At 45.1% G+C, this 18934-nt stretch overlaps 1 protein-coding gene across 11 annotated transcripts in view; it reads left to right on the forward strand.

The window, feature by feature from the left end:
- Positions 1-18934, forward strand: part of Shld2 (shieldin complex subunit 2) — a 97864-nt gene that overhangs the window by 23385 nt on the left and 55545 nt on the right. The window contains exon 1 of one of the 11 annotated variants that reach the window (XM_023563493.2): positions 14321-14560. The exons of the other annotated variants lie outside the window; for them this stretch is intronic. The gene's annotated coding sequence lies outside the window, so the exon portion shown is untranslated. Of the gene's footprint in view, positions 1-14320; positions 14561-18934 lie in introns of those variants that run through there. 11 annotated transcript variants of the gene reach the window in all.

Consider the following 18934-nt stretch of genomic DNA (forward strand, 5'->3'; position numbering starts at 1 on the left):
CACACCACGAGGCCAGGGACAGCACCGAGGGTGAAAGGGAATCCTCTGGGGAACATTCTTGCATGAGCCAGGGCCTTCGCAGGGAAAACACCAGCACTGCACCCAGCTTGTTAGTTTCTAAGGACGGCATTCAGACAAAAGTGGGTTGGTGCCCACGGCCTGCCTGGCCCAGAGCAGAGTGTCCCGGGCCTGGCTGGAACCCGGGACACTGTCAGAGCGCACTCAGGGCCGTGTGTGCACGACCCTTCCTTCCCAGGGGAAACAGCAGTTTCCCTGCAGAAAGGCGGGGCCAAGGTCATTTCAGCCCACACCTGCATCTCAGCCGGAGCCTTACCCTTAACCCTTTCCCCGACAGCATATGACCTCTTTCTCTCCTTCCTCAGACTCCTGCAGGTTTCATGGTGGAGGCCTTCTACTTTGCTGGCAAGGTTAATTCCTAGGTGTTAATGCTGTGGTGAAGGGTTCTTTAGTGGTGTCCAGCGGCCCTGTTGACCTTCTGGGGCTGACTTTGCATCCTACTGCACAACTGAATTTGGTCATTTTAGGAGTCTTTTGGTGGAGTGTTTGGATCTTCATGTAGAGGATCATGTCATCTACACATGGTGATGATTTGACTTTTTTCCTGTACGTATCCTTTTTGTTTTTCCTGTTGCCTGATTGTTCTTAATATTTTGAGAGCTGTATTGAAAAGCAGCGGTGAGAGTGACACCCTTGTCTTGTTCCTGACTTTACAGGGAAAGCTTTCAGCTTCTGCCTCCTTACTGTGAGCTGACTGATGATTTGTCATGAACAGCTCTGATGAGATTATGCCGCTGAGCTAAATCCCCAGCCCTGAAATTTTGGCTTTTGCTTAAGGTTTTTTTTTTTCTCTGCAAGAATTGAGAGAATCCTGTGATTTTTGCCCTGGCTCCTGTTATGGGTTCTATTATATTTATTGATTTACCTGTGGTGAACCGCCCCTGCAGCCCTGGGATGAATCCTACTGGGTCACGTGTGAGCTGTTTGGTGACTTGCTGCTTCCTGCTTGGCAGGGTCTTTTGAGCTCACCACCAGTTTTCATCCCAGAGACGGACACGTTGCTACCCTTCTGGCTGGATCCTTTTCTAGTGTAGGAATCAGGGTAATGCTGCTTTGAGGAATGGCTTTGGGAGTGCTCCTTCCTTTGGACTTCATGAAAGCAGTTTGAGGAATATTGGTGTGAGGTCTTCCCCGAAGCTGCTGTTGATTTTGGGAGTGAATCTGCTCGGGACCTGGTTTTTTCTTAGTAGCGTATTTTTGAATTACTTTTTGAGTCTTTTACCTGGTATTACCTTATTCTTTTTTATTTTATCTCTTCTTGACTCTGCTTTGGTTAGGTCATATGTATCTAGGAATCTACTCCATTTCTTCTGAATTCTCCTTTTTATTATAAGACAGGTTATCAAAATAGTTACTAATGATTTAGATTTTGGCAGAGTGTTTTGATTTCAAGTTTTTCATTTCTAATTGCATGGATTTGGAACTCTTTCCATTTTGTGGTAAGATTAGCTAGGGGTTTATCTATTTTGTTTATTCTTCCAAAGAACCAGCTTTTTGATACGTTGATTCTTTATAGTTTTTTAGTTTCAATTTCATTAATTTTTTTCTGTGAGGTTTATAATTTACTTTCATGTACTATCTTTGGATTTGGATTGTTCTTGTTTCTCTAGGATTTTGAGGTGTGTCATTGAGTTATTCACCTAAAAAGAAATGTGCAGATAAAAAATTGAAGATTGGAAAACAGTGTCCATGCAATAGGATCCCAGAAAAAAATCCTAATTTAAGGCAAAGTGGGGCCACGGGTTTAGCTCAGTGGTGTATGTGCCTGCCTGGCAGCGTGAGGTCATGAGTTCCATCCCCAATACAAAAAAAAAAGATTTCAAGTTAAAATTAATGACCATTTTCAGATATGGGTATTCCAAACTACAAACTTCCCTGTTAGGGCTGCTTTCGTTGTGTCCCAGAAGTGCCAGTATTGACGTTATCCTGGATTCCAGAAAGTGACTGATTTCTTTCTGAATTTCTTTTGTGACCCATTGATTTTCAAGAGTATTGTTTGATTTCTATGTGTTTGCACAATTTTTGTGGTTTCTTTTGCAATGGATTTCTAGTTTCATTACAATATGATCTGATAATTTACATGGGATAATTTCAAATTTTTTTGCCTTCACTTAAGCATATGGTTTATTTTCAACAAAGTTCCACGTCTTTCTGAGAAGAATATGTATTCTGTTATTGGGTAAAACACTCTGTAGATACCTACTATGTCCATTTGTCTGAAAGTTTGGTTAACTCTTGTATTTTGTTGACTTTTTTTGTCTAGTTGAACTCTTTGTGAAATGGGTTACTGCGATCCCCCATTGTAGTTATTTTGGTGTTTATCTAATGTTTTATGTTCAGTAGTGTTTGCTTTATGAAGTTGGGAATGCTGGTGTTCAGTGCATCTATATTTATAATTGTCATCTTTTCCTGAACTGGTCCCTTAACTAACATGTAGTGATTTTCTTTGCCTTTTCTGATCAGTTTTAGCTTGAAATCTACTTTGTCTGAAATTAGAATAGCTACTCTTTTTGGTGGGGTGGTGGTGGTTCCTGTTACATGGGTACTGTTTTCCATCCTTTGATTTTTAATGTGTGTATTTCTGTTAAGATTACAAGTTTTCTTCTATATTGCATATCATTGGGTTTTGTTTCTTGATTCATTCTGCCAAAGTCCGTCTTTTGATTGGGAATTTTTTTGTGTGTGTATCTTCTAAAAATATTATTGGTGCATGTTTTAGACACACAGTGATAACATCCTAGGGAACTTGTGCCTGTACCTGACGTATCTTGCTTCCTTATCTTTTTCCTATTCCCCTCCCTTCAACCATTCCTCCCTTCCTTATCTACAAAAGCTTTGCTTTCATTTTTCTTTCTAATCTTTTTTTTCCTTACCCCTTCTTTCCTTTCCCGCTCCCCACTCTGATTGGGGAATTGGGAGCACTGAATTATTAGTGAAAGGTACTGCTTTATTCCTGTCCGTCTTACTCACTACTTTCTCACTGCTGGGACAAAATACCTGATACTCACAAGTTAAAGGAGGGAAGGTATTTTAGTTCACTGGAGAGATTTCAGCTCACAGTCAGCTGGCCCCAAGGTGGGCTGGCATGGCAGAGGATGCCAGGTTCATGGACTGGCAGGCAGGAAGCAGCAGCCTTTCTTCTTCTTTTGCTTTTGATTTCATCCAGACTACAAGCTTTTTGCTTGGTGCCACTCATACCCAGAACTGTCCTAATCCAGTCAGTGGAGTAATCCAGCATCATACACCCAGGATCCAGGGTCACACACCTGTGATCAAGTCACCTCCCAAACTCCCCAGCTCTGAGCTCATGAGGCTGCGGGGGGGGCATCTAGTTATAAGCCATAAAATTCAGCTTCTAATCCTCAAGAGACTCACGAGCATCTCTTCCTTCATCTCTTCCTTCATAAAGCATTTAGTCTGTCTCTGAGAGTTGCTGAAGTCCTAACAGTTTCCGCATTGCTAAAAACCACCAGCTCCAAATCCTCCTCCAAGATTTCAGGCAAATTCCTAGTTGTGAATCCTTGTAAAAATGAAAAGAAAGTTAAACACTTCCAACATACAATGGCTCAAGTAAACATTCCTATCATAAAAGGGAGAACTAGGGGGACAGGAAGGAATGGGACTGAAGCAAGACCAAAATCCAGCAATGGAAACGTTAAATCCCCTCGTTCCATGTGCAGGACCTGGGCAACCTGTGGTGAGATGTGAACTCCAAGGTTTTATGGGTCCTACCGCTGTAGCACTGCCAGTGGTTGCAACCCTTCTGTGACCCTCGTCACCTTTCTCTCGGACTAGCTTTGCTCATTCCTGTGGCTTCCACAGGTGATTACGTTCCTGGCTTCTCCAGCCTGCTGGGGTCTCGGCTGCACTTTTGGCTTCACCCTCACAGCTGCCCACACTGGCCTGTCAGAGGCACGCTGCCTGACTCCCAGGCCTTCTGAAACCGGGGTGGAAGGCTTCCTGACTCCCCAAGTCTCACAGTTTGCACATACTTAAAACCAGTACCATGTGGGCCATGCCAGGTTTTGTTGCCAGCTTGTGAGGTAGCTAGGCTTCCCCCTCTCTTGACCGTAGGGATCCAGTTCCTGGGTCACTGAACACTATGATCCCAGTCCTGGGGAACAAATTCCCTGGGCTCTCACCATTCTGGAATATGGTACCCTAGGGCTCTCCTCTCTTTCACCTTTACAGTTTTGGGTCTGCAAAAGGTGGAGTCCTGCTGGTTCTTGTGATGCCTTCAGGCCGTCTTTTCTATTGTTCTATTCCAAAATACTTGACTTTTTATTGTTAATGTTTTTGCCACCAAGTTCTCCTATGCTCCAATTTGACAGAGCTTCCTTTCTGGGTAAACTCAAGACTCTAAGTTATTGTGCTTAGGTCCTTTGCTCTTGATTCTTAAGGCCAAAAGCCTACGACAATAACCATGCTGCTGCTTCAACATTACCCTGCCTTGTTCTTCCACCAGGTTAATTGGTCCATTGCCCTTAATCTCAATCTCTTTCAGTGTTTCTGGACATGAACAAAATGTAGACAAATTTTGTTCTGAAGCGCAACACACACAGTCTGGAGTCCAACGGCCAGTGGAGCCCTTCCTCCAGAAGGAAACCTCTTGAGCCTGCTTTTTCCTAGCTGCGTTGCGGCCAACATTCTGCTCTTTTGAGTTCCGACAGAATCTCCCTTCAAGCTTGCCTAGCAGCATTCTAAAGGTGCTTTGCTAGAGGGCATCTCCAGACCTTTTCATTCTCCTCCACAAGCCAGTTCGTCCTAAAGGCTTCTAAACCACGTGGTCAGGTAGCGTTATAGCACTGACTAAGTCCTGGTACCAAAATCCGTAGTCAGTGCTCCCTAGAGACGCAGATTTAATGTAAGAGATATTTTTAAGGTAGGCTTAGAATGACTGCCTGGGTAGTGAGATGAGGAAGAGTGCACAAGGGCTTTCTGTGCGCTGGAAACCTGAAGGGTCCCGTCAAACGTGGAAGGGCTGAAGCTCACTGCAGAGTCTTGTGTGGGTCTGTATCAGGAAGCCAGGAAACAGACGCCAGTGGCGAAGGCAAAGCCTGGAGCTCTTCTGAAGAAGCGGGCAAGGCTTCCTTCTCTTTTCCTCTTTCTGTTGCATTCGTGCTGCCAGCCCTTTGGTGGGTCTTCATTTTCATTACATCCATGCAGTCACTCAAGACCTGTGTGAGGCCAGTGAGCTGGATGTTTCTTACTCAAGGTGACACCAGAGCTAACACTGGCACTGCGTTATTTTCCTGTTGCTGACCCCTTCTCGCCCACACCTGCTTACTAGCTCTTCTCTCTGCCTGGTGTATTCATTCCTCCAGACCTTTGGCTTCGTTGGTGTCTCTTCCCAGGGTGTCCTTGAGAAGTTTTTGTTATCTATTTTGTGGTCATGAATTTCTCGAGGTGCTCTTTGTCATGGAAACACCTTCTTTTTCCAACGATTTTGAAAGAAAGCCTTGCAGAATATGAGTCTAGGTTGGAAGTTGTTCTCTTTTAGGGCTTGAAACACTTCACTTCATGCTCTCCTGGTCCTCAAGGTTTGCACTGAGAAGTCTGCTGTAATTCTTACCACATATCCTATAGAAATGATTCATTGCTTTTCTCTAACAGTTTTTAAAATTCTGATCCTGTGTTAACACTTCTGGTAACTGTGTTTTGACATGGAGAGGTTCTCTTTTGATCATGTTTATTTGGAGTTCCACATGTCTCACTTATTTGTATGTTTAACTCTCCTAATATTTGGAAAGCTTTTTACTATTATGTCTGTGAACAGGTGTGTTAAGCCCTTCGTGCTGTCTTCTGATTTTTCTCTTATGTCAGTTAATCTTAGATTAGTCTTAATTGCATCATGTAGAAGCTGTTGAGTCCATGTTTCTTTCTTTCTCTTGTTGCGTTGTAACTATCTCTGAGTAATTGGTTTTTTTGTTTGTTTGTGTTTTTCATGTCAGAGTCTCTCCGAGTAGTCCAGGCTCACCTTGAACTCATGGTCCTCCTGCCTCAGCCTCTGGAGAGCTAGGATTACAGGAATGTGCCACCGCGCCTGGAAGTAATGATCTTTGAAAGCATCCCTGTGTTCATTTTGTCCTCACATTGGTCACCTCTGCTGACCATATAATTTTTAATCTCCTGGATTTCTATTTGCAGCTGTTTCATAGACTAGTTCTTTGCTAAAGTGATCAATGACATTTTTTTATCATTTTGTTAACTCAGGTAGCTTTTTATGAGTCTTGTGTAAACTCCCTGCTTGTTTCGTTTCTTCCCCCCATTATCTGACTAGTTATGTTTTATATGAGCCCTACAAGCACCTGAAGACCAGTAAAGGCCATGGAACTGACTGATTTAAAAGTTTTTGGCAGCAAAATTAAATTAGAGAAACCCAAAGGAAAAGACAGAAAGATCAAGATGAAAGGAACTTTTTGGCCCAGAATCTCCCTTCCAAGTCACTCAGGATGAATTAAAGAAGTGTTTGAGGATGCCACTGAGATGAGACTGTTCAGCAAAGGTGGAAATAGTAAAGGGATTGCTTACAGGAACTTAAGACAGAAGCTGATGCAGAGGAAATCTTTGAAGAAAAGCAGGGAACAAAGATGGATGGGTGTTCTGTTTCCCTCTACTCCCCTGGGAAGAAAGATCAGAATCAGGACTACAGAGGTAGGAAGAACAGCATCTGGAGTGCTGAGTCAGAAACTGTATTTAAGCAACCTCTCCTGTCTCAGAGGACAACTTGTATCAAAGTGCTTAGAACCAAAATGGCAAATCTAAAGGCTCTGCATTCATAGAATTTGCTTCATTTGAAGACATTAAAGAAGCTTAAACTCCTGAAATAAATAGGAAGTTGAGAGAGACTGATCAGATTGGAGCTGCAAGGACCCAGAGGGTCACCTAATGCAAGAAGTCAGCCATCTGGTTTGTCAAGTGTCTGTGTGAGGAAACCCCCAAAGAGACCTGAGAGGAATCGTTTGATGGCTCTATGGGAGCAGGGATAGCCCCTGAGCGGGAAGCCAGCTCCTCCAAGGGGTATGGTTTTGTAGACTTCAGCTGTGAGGAAGATAGCAAGGCCACCAAGGAGACCGTGGAAGATGGTGCAGTTATTACCTTGGACTGGCCAAGCCTAGGTGGGAGGTGGCTTAGGGACTGTGGTGAGGACCGAAGGGCTTTGGGGGGGGGGCAGCAGAGCCAGCCAAGGTGGATTTGGAGGTGAGAGGTCAGGGAGGTTCTGGAGAGTAAAGTGGCTTCTGGTAGGGGAGGAGGAGGAGGAGGAGGAGGAGGAGGAGAGGAGCCCAAGCCATAAGGAAAGAAGATGAAGACTGAATAGTGCCTTCTGCCCCTGTTCCACTGGAAAGAAAAGACTCCGGGATTTTACTGTCAGCTGTCAAGGCCAGGGCCTTCTGAGCACATTCCAAGGTGATACGCAGCCTGTGTGTCCCTGGAGAGCATAGAGATGAAGTTTCAGGAGAGATATACCTGCCTTGTTGGTTTTGATTGGAGATTCAAACATTTTTTAAAGAGATGCGTGATAGAGCTAACTCTGATCTGTTAAGTTTTGAACTTATTTTATTGCGTATACAAAACCATTTTTTCCCTAGAGACAGTGTGTGTTGGGGGCGGTAAAAAATGCAGAATGTTTTATGATTTTTGCTTTAGTAATTTTAGGACAAATTAAAAGTTCTAAACACTGAAAGCAATAAACAAACAGAAAACAGGTAGTCTAGCTATTGACATTCAGAGAAAACTATTAATAACCACAACTTTGGGACCTAGCAATATCAGGTAACTCAGCAGTAGTCCTGTCCTGTCAGACAATCTGGGGACTGACATGTACCCTTACCCTTAGAAAAGAAGTTACAGTTGCAGTATGAACCCAGTATTTACACACAGCAAATACTACCTCCACTAATGATGGAAAACAGTTCGAAGGCAGTAACACAGATTAATAAAGCTTAATGATTAATAAAGCTTAATGATTAATAAAGCTTAATGATTAATAAAGCTTAATGATCACACAATTAAAGATAATAGGGGTTGGGGGTGGGAGAATGCAAAAATTTTTTTTGAAAAATTAAACATTTGGAGGGGAGGAAGTGGAAGAAAAGTAAGACATAGGATCCTACCATGGAATAGAAGAATATTTATAGAATTAGGTAAAGGTAACAGAAAATAGATCATCAAGAAGTTGAACTGTCTCGATTACTTTTCTCTCACTGTTGAGACAAAATACTTGATGTCCAAAATGGAGGAAGGAAAGGTTTATTTAGCTCATAGCTTTTGGAGGTTTCAGACCATACTCAGCTGGTTCCATGGCAGGGTGGCGTGGCTAAGGGACAGCCATTCATGGCAGATGCAAACAAGAGCAAAAGGGGAAAAGCACACCTCCTTCCCTGGCTTATGTTGAATGCTGGCTCCGCCCCTGGGCGGGTGCAGCGCTCACACGACCAATCCCAGCGATAGACAACTAACCAATCACAAAGGCCAGACTGAGACGCTTCCATGACTGCATGAGGCTTGGGGGTGGGGGCTATCCAAACACAAACCATAATATGAACATAAAAGAAAAATTATGGAGAATGAAAATAGAAACAAAGGAAAGAAGTAAACAGGGGCATGAAAGAGAAAGAAAGAAACAAGAAAATGAGTCAAAAACCGGAGAATATGGTTTTGAATGAGTGGTTTCCTTCTAGGAGCTGCAGTTCTGCCATCTACCAAGGCCGATCCTCTCTGCCTTGCTTTGTGGCCTAGGTGTTGGTGAGGTGCGCCCCTATTCCAGTGGCCCCCCTACCCCAGGCGTGGCAGTGTCCCATGCCAAGGGCGGCCTTGCTCTCACTGGTAGGTGAGGGACAGCAGGGAAAGGGTTCGAGTGCATACTACTGGTAGGCACTTTCAGACCCAGGTGTTTCTGAGCTTAGCTCAAGCTGGACCTGGGTGCTCACCGCCGGTGTGTGTGGGGGCCCGTGTCCTTCCTGCCTGTGTTCAGACTTCCTAGGGATCTCCTTCTGGCCTGCTCTCTGTCTGCAGCTTTTCTCTGCACCTGCCTCTCCCCTAGACACTGAGAGATTAATGCTGGGAGCCCGGGGTGGAGTTGTTTCCATTTGTTGAATCTCACATTTAAATAACCAATCCCTTCCCAACATGGTTTGCAGCTCTGGCTGGTTGTTGCCGTCTGGGTGGGAGGAGTCCTCTCAGAGCGAAACCACGTGCTGGTTTTCAGTTGACAGAGATCACGGTCCCGCTGCCATTTCTCCTGGATCTCTGAGCTTTGGGCAGTGGCCTTATTGATGGGGATTCCGGTGTCCCTTTCTGTGAGCTTTGGAGACAGGGAGAGTCCAGATGATTTCCTTTTTCCTGTGTGTGGGCTGGCTTTCTAACTTCCCTGTAGCTTATTCTTATTCTGCTGTCAGTTTCTTCCTGATTTCTGGCATCTGCTTCTGTTGTTGTCTTCGACAAGTTGTTATTTTCCACTGTCTGGATTCTGGATCTTGGAGAGATGAATTTTGCTACTGATTACCATTCACCATTTTTCTTCTCTTAAAACCAGAGTCTTCAAGACAGTGTCATGGTATTTATAATGTCCCGAATGGAAACCATCCTATACATATACTTGTATACCTAGCAGAAAGAGCTTTGAAAAAGAAATATAAAGTACGCACATTTGGGGCATATCGAAAGTCAAAAGAATTTGTTTCCAGCAGACCTGGTCTATCAAAAAACTCTGAAACCTTAGTAATTCATATAGTTTATAGCACAGGGCGCAATGGAATATGAAACCACAAGAACACAAAAGGAGGGCGATGGAATTATGCTGCAGGGTTTCCAGTCTGTGAGGCAGAACACTGCTGTTTGAAGGTAGATGGCCATAATTTTATGATGCTTATTTTCACTTCTAGAACAGTTGCTAAAAATAACACAGGGTGGGTGCATGAAGTCAGTCCATTGCCTAAGCAAGGTTACTGCTGTGGAAGTGGTGGCCAGCGCACACTGGAAGACGGCGGGGCAAGGTATGTGAAAAGACTGCCTTTCAGACATTAGCTTGTAGGCAGTGCAGGCTGCTGGTCCCCAAGGGGGGCAGTGAGCACGAGTTCCACAGATGGCCCTGCGGGCTGTCTCCAGGCAGTTTCCAGATTGCACTGGAGCACACAGAACCCAGGAGAGTTTGGTGAAGCCAGGGCAGCTAAAATATGGATGGGGGAGAAAACTATGAAGGAATAACACAGAAATATGTAGCAACGAGAGCTCTCTTCAGATCCACAGTCGGGTGCTCTGCAAGGGTTGGCTGAATACTCTGTATGTGCAAATGTAAGTGCACAATGCTGGGGACAGCCACACTGGAAACCAATATGCTCATCAATTCTAAGGGCTCACATGTGAATAGTTTGTTTACCAAGTGTAGTGGAGAGACTGTTTCATTTATGGGGCACTGGCTAGAGTCCTTGGAATGCAATTAGACTAAACGCCTGTTTAAACCCACCCTAACAAAACTTAGAAGCAAAATTCAAGCTCCCTCACACAATTCCAGAACGTGGGAGGCTGAGGCAGGAGGTCTGTAAATTTGAGTCCAGCCTAACTAATATAGCACCTTGGTAAGACTTGTCTCAAAAGAAGGAATTAAAAATGGGCCAGCAAACTGGGCATGGTGTCACACACCTGTAATCCCAGCATGCAGCAGGAGGACCGCTGTGAGTTCAAGGCCAGCCTGTGCTACATAGTGAGTTCAAGGGCAGCCTAGACTGCAGAGCAAGACCTTGTCTCAAAAAAAAAAAAAAAAAAAACAAACCAAAACCAAAACCATAAAAACCTCAATATAGTTCAGTGTAGAGTCCCTAGGTTTAAGCCCAATACTGCTAAAAAAAACCCAAATCACATCAAAATAAATAGTGTGTCAAAATTACACTGCTCTTTAAAAGAATACTGTTAAATCCAGTACCAAGCAACTAAAATTTTGTTCAGCATCAAGTAAAAGATAACTTAGTATCCAAATAAAATCAGAATGACCCATAAGCAGAAGAAAGAACAATAAATATACTCAGAAATGCAGAATAAACAGAAATCCTTCTGATGCTTGAATTATCAGACAATATATTAAAGTTTTGTGTATTCCATATAGAAAGAAGGGAGAGGAAGATACAAATACAAGAAATGAGTGGTAGGTACAAAAGATTCGGATGCCGTGCAGTGGTACCTTGGTTCATGAACTTAATTCTTTACACGAATCTGGTCACCAACTGAGTTAGATGAGGACCAATCAAAATTTCTCCATACGGTCAGCAGTGAACCTACGCTGAATTTGATTTGGTTCTTGTCCAATTCAGTTTGCAACCAGAATTGTGGAAAGAATTAATCCATGAACCAAGGTGCTACTGCATCTAAACAAACAAACAAACACTGTTATAGTTTGTGTATAGATGTTTCTCTAAAGCTTCACGTAGGCATGGGGGTGGGCTGTAGGCTTTTTACAGATGGTAAAATCTGGAGGTTATAATTGATTCATGGTCTAACGTTGGGATTAAGGGTGAGAGTGTTATTCCCGCCCCAGCGCGGAGAGTCTGTATACAATGTGAGGGACAGAAAGAGACTGGTTCCCCTCTCGGGTTGCTTTGCTATAGTCTGTCTGCCTTGAACTGTTCTCTGCCAAACTACCCTGCTGTGGAGCTGGCAGATTATAGACTAAAATCTGTACAAACTTCTAGCTAAATAAACCTTTGCTCCTTTAACTTTGGGTGTCAGGTATTTTTTCTCAACAACATAGAAAAAGTAACAAACAAAACTTGGTACTGAGAGGGTCATGGCTGTAACTGTGCCTCCCATGTGGGTTAGGAGCCTTTGAGACTGGCTTGTGGGGAGAGTTAGAAAGGTCAGAGAGGTCAGCTGAAAAGGAGAGATGAAACGCCTTATGCTATATGAGCGATCCTGGTCAGCACTCAGAAGACCAGAAGGCGGGTAGAAATCCTGCTGATCGAGACCAGGCTCGGGAGGTTTCTCAGGGAAGGACTGCATTGGCCATTGAAGTTCAGATGGTGTGTGTTATGGCATGGCAAAAAGTTTGTCTGCATTTTGCTCATATCCAGAGATTTTTTTTTGTCTTTTTTTTTTTTTTATCGGTACCGGAGATCAAACTCACGACCCCCTGCTTGCAAGGCAGGTGCTTATGCCGTGGAGCTAAATCCCCAGCCCCCTATATCCAGAGACTTTATCTGAGACTAAGATTAAGGGTGGTGAACTACTTAAATTTTTTTTTTTTTTGAGACAGGGTCTCACTGACCTTGAACTTGCTTCTGTAGCCCAGGCTGGCCTTGAACACATGGCATCCTACTGTCTCAGACTCCTGCCTCAGCCTCCCTCGTGCTGGGACTACGGGTTTGTGCCACTGTGCCTTGCTCTGGACTAATTAATCTGGCAGAAGAAATTTCAAGGCAGTCTAACTTTAAAGCAGTGGCAGGCTACTGTTGGGGGCTTTTGGCCAAATTTATTTGAAAATCAAGGACAAAGAGCCGAGCAAAATGATTTAAAATATGAGTTTGGCTGAAAAAGGAGCCCCCAGTAAAGAGCAGAGATCTTGATTGCTAAAAAAGAACAAGAAAATTTTTTTAAAAAATGGCCTGAGGACATCAGAAGAAACAACAGGACTGTACGCTTTACTGATGCAAAACTACCAAAATAAAAGACTTTGCAAAAAAAAAAAAAAGCCACAGAACACCAAATTCTTTTTGTGTGTGTGTGTGTGTGTGTGTGTGTGTGTGTGTGTGTGTGTGTGTGTGTGTTTTCCGGGTATCGGGATCAAACTCATGGCTGCATGCTTGCAAGGCTGGGGCTTATGCCACTGAGCTAAATCCCCAGCCCAAGAACACTATGTTCTGAATTGGCTGTGGCCTAAAAAATTTGTTCTTCAAAACTAGGCTCAAGCCTGGGACTTAGCTCAGTGATTAACTGGGCTGGCTGGCCAGATGGGGAGAAAAGCATCTTTGCAGTATGCTAGGAGATAAGCGGCAAAACTTGATTGGACTAGCATCTGGAAGTTTTTTGGAGGCGATTGTTTTGGTTTCTGATGCGTAAACTTTTGTGCCCTGAGGACTCATAGTCTCTTGCTTTGAGGCTCATAACCAGTTGACATTCCTGGAGCTGAGTGGCTCTGCCGTGTGGCTGTGCTCGATCTTTTACAGAGAACACTGTGTGAGGAAACAGGAGACTGTCAGACTGACCTTAAAGATTACACGTCACTTCCTCACTGGCCTTATTTGCAGTGCTTAGAGCCAGCTGAAGAGAGAAGAAAGCACCTTTGCCAGCTCTGTGTACGTCAGTTTATGGAAACAAGACTTGGTTTAACTAATGTTGCAGCAATTGTTCTGCATTCAACAAGGGGTGCCATGTAGTATTCTACAAATACTAACACCTCATGTGATGAAATTAGGGGCCTTGAAGGGATTCAGTCACCAAGTGGGATCAGGGCCTGGTGATAGGGACCCTGGGGAGTTGTCTTGCATTCTTTCCACTGTGTGAGTTTTTGTGAAGTCTGTAATCTTCAGGGGAAGCTAACTGTGCTAGCACATCTCAGACCTCTCCCCTCCAGACGTAGGGACACCTGGTTTCCACAAGCCCTAAGCATATCCTATTTGTTGTAGCATCTCTGCCTACGATTGTAAGACATGAACTACGCAGCTAGAGGACAATGGAGCAGTCTCTTCAAAGTACTAGAAGAAAAGTAAAAGCTGTCAATGTACAGTTCTATAATCAATAAAAATATCTTTAAAAAGGATTTTTTTCAGTACTGGAGATTGAAGGCAAAGCTGCTGAATGAGCCCTTTTTATCCCAGCCCTTTTTATCTTGAGACAGTAAGTTGCCCAGGCTGGCTCCAAACGTTTAGGCCTCCTGTTTCAGCCTCCCAAGTTGGCTAGCATTACTGTCACATGCCTCCAAACCCAGCAAGAATTTCTCCAAACTAACAAGGGTGAGAGAATTTATTATCAGCAGATCTGAACTATAAAAAATGAGAGGTAGGTTGGTTAGGGTGGCACACACCTGTAACTCAGGAGGCTGAGGCAGGAGGGTTGCTGTGAGTTCAAGGCCAGGCTGAGGTATGTAGCAAGTTCAAGGCCACCCTGAACTACCCAGTAAGGCCCTGCTTCAAAACAAGAGGGGGGAAAAAGGAAGCTTCTTATGCAGAGCTAAAATTATACCAGAAGGGAAGTTGAATGATGTATAGCTAGAACCAGAAATGCGGGTTCCTTGTTTTTAAACTGTAAAGGGTAGTTGTTTCTGTAAAGCAAAAGGAGCTGCAGCATCTTTGGGGGTTACAGCACTTCAGGTGTGTATCATACCCAGATGGGCCCCTGGACCATGTTTTGACAGTGGTGTGGAAGGGGTCAGCGTTTAGTGGAAAGCACCCCTTGAATTCTGCGTCTGACCTTTTCATGGATGAGTGGTCTACGGCGGGATCCTCTCTGCTAACGCTGGGCAGCAGCAGCTCGGGACAGCCGTGCAACTGTGAAGGTAAACACCAGAGTCCGCAGTGGGCCGTGTTGCTAAGCTAGGAGGGGGAGCGGGGTAACAAGATGATTTATACCCATGTTAGATGTTTCCTGATTCTCAAAGGTGCACTGGTAGCCGGGCATGGTGGTGACGACTGTAATCCCAGCACGCAGGAGGTCGAGGCGGGGTTAATTCAAGGGCAGCCTGGGTTACATAAGCTAGTTCAAGGCCAGCCAGAGCTGCACCCAACCTAACTGTGCTAGCACATCTCAGATCTTTCCCCTCCAGAAGTGGGGACAGACCTTGCCTCCAAACAAACAAACAAACAAACAAACGAGCATTTTTATTGATTCAAGCATGTCCCGAATGTGGCATTTGTTTGATGTTACATGTCCTTCATTCACAGTAGCTCTGGCCTCTATTTTTTCTATACCATTGACTTATGGAAGAAACCAGGCCATTCGTTCCATAGAATATTCCACATTCTGATTTTTGTTTTGCTTCCTGAGGACTGAACCAAAGGCCTTTGCACTGAGCTACATCTGTAGCTCTTTACTTATTTTTTTGAGACAGGGTCTCCCTAAATCACTAAGTAACCTTGCTGGATTTGAGCTTCTGATCCTCTTGCCTCAGCCTCTCAGAGTGCTAGCATTACAGCTGAGCACCACCACGCCCAGATTCCCCTTTCTGGTTTTGTTTCCGTGTGGCATTGTGTTCCTTTACTCTTCAGTAGGGACGCATCCTAAATCTATATTAGATGCTGGGCTAACGTCTAAGCAAGTATATGGTTTAAACTGTACCTTTCCCGTTAGACAGTTAATGGACAAATTCTTCTTGACTGGTGGTTGGCTGCCTTCTGGGTATTAGAGATCTTAATTTTCTGAGCACACAGTAACTCTTCCTGAATATTCAGGAGTTATTCTTTCCATGTTCTTTTCCTTTCCTTATAGCAATTGAGCTTATGTTTCTAGAAAATTGAAAGCACCCAGTCTCTAGTTCCCCATCTCTGAACACCCTAGACATACATCAGCACCCTGCAGACAGTGGCCACTGTGCCAAAGCCCCACAGTCCAGATGGCTTCAACAGCAGGTGGACATCACCTCACAGCTCTGGGGGCCCTGGGGCAGGGACCTGTGGTGTAGATGTGCCACCATTCAATGCGGTTTTGACTTAGGATTTTTAACTTACGCTTGGCGTAGCAGGGAATAACCCATCGGCTGAGGAGCATCTGTCACATACATACCACTCCCTGTATTTGTGTTTACTGAAACATATTGGTACCTTATGATAAAATAACACAGGGGCCATGGAGAATGCTGTCCTGAGGTCGCTGGGCTGGGCTAAGTGTACAGTTATGTGAAGAGTCTTTCCTGGAAATCCTCCAGCCACGGCTGACACGGTCCAGTGTCAGAGTGTACAAACACCGATGCAGTGGAACTGGTGTTGTGGGGAGGCCAGCATTAGGACAGAAGCAGGGACACGGCCACGGTCTGCGCAAGGCTTAGCACGCTCTGGGCTGCGGGACAAGTTCAGCGAATCACCTGTTCCCGTGTGGCTTGGACTGAAGACTGATGGTTTTTTTTGCATTTTGGTACCGGGAATCAAACTCAAGACCTCACACTTGCCAGGGAGGTGCTGTGCCACTGAGCTTTATGACTGGTTCTTATGTGTTAAAATGGTTCAAAGGAAATAAAAAGGCAACTGATGTTTTACAACATGTGAAAACAGGAAGCTCAACTTTCGGTAGTGATAAGTGGTTTTCTTAGCACATAGCTTGCTCCTTTAGGTGAAGGACTGTCTGGCTACTCCCTGCTCTCAGCAGCACACAGTGCCTGGGACAGACTGCAGAGCTTGCAGAGCCACAGAGCTTACTGTCTGACCCTCTGCAGAAAAAACTTAGCAACTTACACTTAGGGGTCCTACAGATGTTAGAGTAAGAATGCGGCTACATGCTTCTCTGTTACCGTCTCGAACATTGTGCTAGCTTCCTAGACAGAGATGTTAAGAGACAGAAAGAAGGAAAAAGGAAGTGGGGGGGGGAGAGGAAGAGGAGGAGGAGGAGAAGGAAGAGAAGGGCGAGAGGGAGGGGGAGGGGAAAATGACCAGGGGCAGGGGAGGGGCAGGGGAAGGAGACAGCTACCTGTGGGGGCAGCCTGGGCCAGTATAAAAAAAAAATCCAAAGAAGAACCAAACAATTTTGAAAAAGGACAGATTTGGAGACCTTTTGTTTCTGGGTATCAGGACTTTCTTCAACGTCACAATAGTGGTCTCAGTGTAAGGATAGAAATACAAATAGAATACAATGGAGAGCTCAAACAGTCTCCCAGTTTGCCACCCGAGCGCCAGAGTGCCAGGGCAGTCCCGAGGGAGGAAGAGAAGGCCGCTGTAACTCCCGTCCACGTGGGGTCCCCGAACGGCCGGCCACCCGCGCCCCACAAGCAGAAACCAACGCCGTGGCAATGGGTCACATACCCAAGGTGCAAAAGCAGACTGTAACACTTGGTCTCTGTCCTGCAGGAAGCAGGCTGCCGGGACTTAGTGTGTGAAGCCCTAGTCTGCTTACTGCTCTGCGCTGCCGGGTCAGGATCTCAGTCAGGAACTCGGCGGTTCTTGGCCAGCGTCTCCTGCGAGGTCCTCGGGGTTTAGCGTGTGCGGCCACCAGGAAGCCGAGTGGGGCCGGAGACGCCTTGGGAGCGCCCTGTCCTGCCCTGTCCCGCAGCCGCGGCTCTCCAGGTGCCTTAGAATCTGCTCTCTGGGGGACTGGGGATTTAGCTCAGCGGCATAAGCGCCTGCCTTGCTAGCAGGCAGTCGGGAGTTTGATCCCTGGTACCCATAAAAACAAAAAAGACCAAAAAAAAAAAAAAAAAAAAAAAGAATCTGCTCTCTGTCTCTCTGTAGGTGCCCGAGTGCCGGTGGTTACACTCTACAGCCCTCGCTCTGGACTGGAGGAATTTTTATTTATTTGTTAAATATTGAGGTGGAGGTCTTGCTTTGTGGCCTCATGGCCATGAGCTCATGGTCTCAAGTGATCCTCCTGTCTCAGCCTCCTTCCTGAGTAGCTGGCAGTACAGGAGTATACTGCTGTGCCTGCTGGTGGCCTCTTAGAGGGCAGAGTATCAAAGAATTTGTGGGTGAAGTTTTAAAGCAAGAATAGCATCTAGAAGATCAAAGAGGAAAATAAAACAGGCTGGTATAAAAATATACATTGATAAATTAGAGTTCACTTAAATTAAAATTGCCATTAAGAAGCCAAGCTGGCTGGCACACACATGTCTGGAAAGCTGAGGTAGAAGGACCACAAGTTCAAGCCCAGCCCAGGCAACTTGGTGACATGTAAGATAACTGCCTCAAAAAGGGGGGGGGGGCAGGGATATACTTCAGTGGCATAAGTGCCTGCTTGGCAAGCGCAAGGTCCTGAGTTCTGATGCCAAGAAAGACAGAAAGAAAGGTGGAAATGTAGCTCAGTGTCCAATTCCACTACTGGAAATGCCAGTAGGGTGTACAGGATGTAATCCAGGGATAGAGCACTTGCCTAGCATCTTTGAGGCCCTGAATTTCATTCCCCATTCCACAGAAGAAGAAAACAAAAGCCAGAAGATAAATAGGGTGGGGAAATATTTCTGGTACATTTTTATCTAAGCTAATCCGATAACTTCATGGCAAAATGAGGAATACTTTCCAAAGGAAGATTTTAGTAAGCATCTGCAAAGATGTGCTATGTGGTGGGAAGTTACACTCTCAGGAGAGCGTCACTGCGCTCTCCGGGGTGATCACCACGAAGGCTGGGACACTGGATGCTGACACTGTGTGCGCAGCCGCAGCCCTGCAGGGTGAGGGCGTGCAGGAGCAGCATGGCACTGGGGGCTGGCTGTGACTTGGCAGTTTCACTTCCACGACTTTGACAGAGAAGTGAAAATAGGCCTGCACGAAATCATAAACTCAAGAATGTTCAGCGCAATCTTTTCATAGTCAGAAATTGGAGAAACATTTGCATCTGCAGAGAAATGGGTCAGCAAGCTTCTCTGTTTGTATAGTATGCACACAGCAGGTTCCTAGGAGGCTTTCTGTTGCCTTGTCTTCTCATCTGTCTGTTGTGTTCTGTTTGTTTTGTTGTTAGGTATGTGGTCACCTGAGGGCAACAGTGGAAAGGCTGCGGCAAGTGTGGAGATTGCGTTAGTCTGCTTTTCAGTGATGCACTCAAGGGAGAACTAGCTGGACTCCTTTGTCTCTACCCCAAGATCCAGTAACCTCTGTTAGCATGGGCGGGGAAGGGGGGGTGCAGTACCCAGGTATCCAGGAATGGGCTGTCGTGCTGTAATGTTAATCACAGAAGCAACCCATGCATCGGCAGCCAGCGAAAACTGTCAGTTACAACAGCTTTTAACTATTAATCG

The sequence above is a fragment of the Cavia porcellus genome, unplaced genomic scaffold, assembly GCF_034190915.1.
Source record: "Cavia porcellus strain 051 isolate PalLab524CR breed Dunkin Hartley unplaced genomic scaffold, mCavPor4.1 scaffold_23, whole genome shotgun sequence".
In the NCBI taxonomy this organism is placed as follows: Eukaryota; Metazoa; Chordata; class Mammalia; order Rodentia; family Caviidae; genus Cavia; species Cavia porcellus.